The sequence below is a fragment of the Sorghum bicolor genome, chromosome 1 (assembly GCF_000003195.3).
Source record: "Sorghum bicolor cultivar BTx623 chromosome 1, Sorghum_bicolor_NCBIv3, whole genome shotgun sequence".
NCBI lineage: Eukaryota > Viridiplantae > Streptophyta > Magnoliopsida > Poales > Poaceae > Sorghum > Sorghum bicolor.
Window position 1 is genome coordinate 12,038,539 of NC_012870.2, and position 5,145 is coordinate 12,043,683.

The window sequence follows — 5,145 nt, forward strand, 5'->3', positions numbered from 1 at the left end:
ACTACCACCCCCAATCCTTCACATATAACCCATCATAGCCACTTGAGCTGTTGATATAAATATTTTTGAAGAAATTAGAGGCACTATTAGGCTTATAGTGTTTCAAGATCAGTATTGGAAATGAGCGGAGAAGCGGTGGAACATGTGCAAATACTGGATCACTCTAGTGCGGAATAAAGTTGCGCTCTGTTCATTTGACTAATAAGCCATGACTGAAAGTAACGTTCGTTGATTTATTGTTACTAGAGAGAGCGAGTTTTTTTTCTTTTCTTTTGTGACGAGAAAGCGAGTCGACACCGCTTGTTTCTTCTTCGGAAAAGATCAGAAGAATAGCTACATGTTCGGCGTTCCTTGTTGACTTCTTCGGAAACGAATGTTAGCCTGGGATTCATTCAGTGCGTTACATAACTAGAATATTAGGGAAAAAAAGATCAGGCTAACGTTCGGCCTGATATAGTCCATATTTTTTTTTCTAATATTTTAGTTATGAAATATAATGTAGTATTTAGTAGCGAAAATACCCATGCGTTGCAACGAAATTATTATAAGACACATAATTTATTGCATGGTCACTACGTCCGTGTGTTGCAAAAGTAGAAACCTAAAAAATGAACAATTGTTATGAAAAATAGAAACCTAAAAAAGTGAGGGTTCAATACCAAATGTAGATCAGACAAATGTAGAGATCAACAAATGGAAGAAAAATAGAAGCCTAAAAATGGAAGAATTAGTTATGGACAATTAGTTATGTAGCTCAGCTGTTGCAAAAATGGAAGAAAAATAGAAACCTAAAAAAAATCAACAATTGTTATGAAAAAGTGAGGGATCAATACCAATGTAGATCAGCCAAAGAGAAGCTCTGGTTTTAAGAATATTTCTTTTCATATTAAGTAGGTTGTATCATCAATAACATGTAATCGTATTTTGTATCTTAATAGTATGTAATTTCTTCTTTTCATAAAAGTAATTTAATGTTCATGACATATAACTTATATTTAATTAATTTTTATTTAACATGCTGTTCCTTGCTATGTATTTTATTCTTCAATCTCGTGGATAATAGTTACTGATTTTTTTTCTACAATGTTCCTTTCTTGTAGGGGCTAGGCACTTTTAACCCCAAAACTGAGAACCAAATCAAACCAAACTTTTAGTTTTTCCGGTATCAACTTCGGTTCCTATATTAATTTGTAAAATTCGGCCGGGACACGTTTTTTTTTTTTTTTTGGCTTCGCTTCGACTTTCCAGCCTCCAGAAACTTTGAAAACCATCTCACGAATGCAGCATACCAGCAGATGTAGCCTAGCAGCTTTGCCATGTATCCATCTCACTATCTCACAAGCGTCTAAGCAACTTAGCGAGTTGTGGTGGCGTGCTTGTGCATTGCGACGGGATGACTCGGTTTCATGATCAATATGGTCTCAGTTTGATGGCTTGGTGCACACGTCGAGAACCTTGATCAAGTCCCTCCTTGAGCTCCTGGCCATGCTTGAACGACCAACGACGTCACGATCACGTTCCCATGGCACCAAGGCCATGGAGGCGGACGATGCCCCTACGTTCTCGTGGAGCTTGTCTCGATGCTTACCACCGTGTCACCGAGCGCATGCTCGCCATATATGCATGCTCAAGCGCCTATGAGTGCCCTCTCTCCTCCTGAAGCGCCAGAGCATGTGCCCAGAAGTCGTCCGGTTCATCTTTGCGGAGCACGCGCTGGCTCTGACGATGCTACATGTGTCGGGCCTCGCCAGCAGGCCGCATGTTGATGAGCAGCCGCGTGATGAAGCTGCTAGTGTGGTGATGGAGTAAGGCTGGACCAGTGTCACTAAGTTGCCGGCACGAAGGGCACGTGATAGGTGAAATATGGATTAACAATTTTAAGTTCCTAGTTTACAAGGGGGTATAAATACCTCTTTGCACTACCACAATCTCGAATTGACTTGAGTGCCAAAAACCGTCAAGAAAAGGGGTTAAACCGCCAAGAAAATAATCCTTGACCACAAACTGTCAAGCAAACGCACTCAAGAATAGAAGCTAAGGGAAATTTAGTTTTCTTGGCGGTTCTGGCACTCAAGGATGATTTACTTGAAGGCTGGCCGCCAAGAAAACTACAACCAGACTTAATTTGCCAAAGCGCCAAGAAAATGTTGCAACCGTCGAGGAAAGAAGTTTTCTTGAGGGCTTACAACCTCAAAGGAAAGTAGTTCTCTTGACTGCCAACAACCTCCAAGGAAAATATTTGGACCGCCAAGGATTCTTGTTTCCTTGGCTGCCCATCACCTCCAAGGAAACTATAAATTTTCTTGGCTGCTATTGACCACTAAAGTAATTGTGATTTCTTTGTGGGCTGGCACCCAAGGAAATCTATACGAGCAACAAAAAAAATACTCACAATAATCAACAAATTTTAAGATTCTGGTAACTAAACTCAATTGACACAATGATGACATGTCAATCCAGCATAAATACAATCAAAATCCAATACATAAATATATTCAACTAATTTAGTTGAAACATATTACAAATTAAAGTGTCCAACAACTACACTCCAATCAGATTAAAAAATGTTCAACCATTACGCTAAAAGGAAAGAATATCTCAGTCATAGCTAACGTACATAAGTCCTAGCACCTATATAGATCTAAATTGTCCACTACAAGATGGTTTTGTGGTCTACGGCTGAGAATTGTCCACTTCTTTGAATCCAGACTTCATTATAGCATACATGTTCAAAGTGCTAGCCTTCTCGGGTCCAAACTTAGATTCCTATAAGACCATGAAATGAAGTCACAGATTAGTTTAGTCATAGTTGTATCTAGGTATCATCACAAGATTAAAGAAATATCACTAATTTGTTTAGCCACAATCATAGAAATGTATGTCACTGAAGGACACACAAAAACAAGTAAACAGTGAACATCTGAATATGCAGCAAGTCATTGAAATAAAAACATTTTCAAATGAAGCTTTGACTTGTCACTGGTTACATGTTTGGCTAAACTAATATTGTGTTCCAGATGCACTATCACTCAAACAGCACCAAAGTGAGAGTAGCAGCAATCATAAACTACATCAATCTAGGTAGAATATCTAGCTTTGCAATGAGGCCCCTAACAAAGGTGCAGCTTAACTCCTTTTCCTTGTACTGGAGAAATTAAATGACTAATCATGCATCGCCAACACAACTTTGAAACTAGGACTGATAATGTCCAACCTATCCAGCCTAATAAATCATCGCTCTGATCTGCCTCCACTACCACAATGTACAAGCAGGTCATACTGGACAATTCCACCTCCTGCTCATGAACATGTTCAGGTATTGTCATGACACAGTACCCACAATCTGCCAAAATGCAAGCCAAAGAAGCTAAAGAACTGAACAGCCGCAATATACTTAACTGAGTTAATCCAAGAAATGTATGTCCTGCATGCAGTTAAGATTTCTGAATTGAGATTGGAGTTAACAATCTTACACATGTCCTATACAATGCTGAAGGGCACTTCGTTGCATGGGTACCTATTTCCATGACAAAAAAACATATAGTTCCTTCAGTAATCGCTGTCCCCAATGTTCGAACAGATACACATGGAATAAGTTTGGCGGAATAAGGCCTTGTTTAGTTCGCAAAATTTTCAAGATTCCCCGTCACATCGAATCTTTGGTCGCATGCATGGAGCATTAAATATAGACAAAAATAAAAACTAATTGCACAGTTTACCTGTAATTTGTGAGATGAATCTTTTAAGCCTAGTTACTCCGTGATTGGACAATGTTTGTCAAATAAAAATGAAAGTGTTACAGTAGCCAAAAACCAAATTTTTTGCGAACTAAACAAGGCCTAAGTTTCGCTACAAACAGTTGTACGCATAAGGTAAAAAGCATATACACTGCACCAAAAATCATAGCACTATCAGCATGAACAGGATGAAATAATGGGGAAATCAAACAAAACAAGAATCCATATGCTCAAGCCCACATGCCCGTTGAGTCCTGACCCCTTCCCTTACCTCGAGCCACTGCCACCGGCGCTGTTTCTACCAGGGATAAATCTAGCCAATCTGGTGTCCTATTTGAGATTCATACCTAGGAGATTCATACCTGGGATAGATCTAGACAATCTGAAATGGTGGTTGGGGACAAATGATGAGAGAGAGAGGTGTATAGAGACCTACCATAGATATGCTGTGCCTTGCTGTGGCCATTGCCATGCATGCTCCATCGTCATGTCCCGGGTCCCTATGGACCTGAAGTGTGGGAGCCATCAGAGATGGGAGGCCTTGGTGCGAGGTGGCAGCGACGCCGGCTTGGAGGCTCCAACGCGAAGGAGCTAGCGGTGTGGGCGAAGGTCGATGTGGCCTGCGTCGTCGGAGTATGCCCCGGCCGGCGGCAGCGCTTGGGTGCGTGCTGGGAGCAGCGGCGCGGGGTGGAAATGAGCTGGGAGTGGTGGATTAGGGTTTGGGAAGTTGATATTGGGTGCCATGTGGGACCCACAACTTTTTTTGGGCTGGCCCGATTAGGATTTAGGGTGGGTTGCGCCCTTTGCTGAGGGCCCAAAATCAAAGCCCTCGGCAAAGTTTTTTTTTATTTTTTTAGTTTTTTTAGCCTAGTTTTTTTGGCAAAATACATTATTTAAAACTTAATTTTAAATTTTGGGAAAATTTTGACTTTTTTATATATTTCTTTAATTTATTTTGTTTTGTTGATTTTTTAATAAAACTTTTTTTCGTTAATAAACTCATCAAGGTCTATATTTGTTGTAATTGTCAACTTTTCATTTGACAGAGTTTGAACCACACAAATTTTGAATTTTAAATTTTTCACACCTACATGTTAGTTTTCGAAACTCTAGATGGTTTCAACTCGAAAAGTCATGAATACCAAGATTGGTCCACTCATTAAAATCTACATTTGATACATAGGTTATTTTTGTATTTGACAAAGTATTAGGAAAGTATAGTTTTAAATCAACAAGTCTCACTTGTAGTTTCATAAAGTCTACGAGATTCAAGACTTAGCTACTAGTGTTTACTAGCACTTTCTCAAATGCGAAAATTAGCTACATATCAAATGTATATCTTGATAAGTAATAACACCCTTGTATTCAAAATGTTTTCATTTGAGGTCATTTAGTGCCTTATTTGACA

The 5,145-nt window shown here is 39.4% G+C and overlaps 1 long non-coding RNA gene across 3 annotated transcripts; it reads right to left on the reverse strand.

Annotated features, from left to right (window-relative positions):
• On the reverse strand, window positions 2,414–4,454 carry LOC110433387. Of its 3 annotated transcripts, none has more exons than XR_002450805.1 (3): window positions 4,174–4,454; window positions 4,009–4,099; window positions 2,414–3,517 (listed from the first exon to the last, which is right to left on the reverse strand). It is a non-coding gene; the product is annotated as an uncharacterized LOC110433387 (long non-coding RNA). The 3 variants fall into 3 exon arrangements; XR_002450807.1 differs by lacking the exon at window positions 4,009–4,099 and having other exon boundaries at window positions 2,414–2,766; window positions 3,474–3,517; window positions 4,174–4,452; XR_002450806.1 differs by lacking the exon at window positions 4,009–4,099 and having other exon boundaries at window positions 4,174–4,453.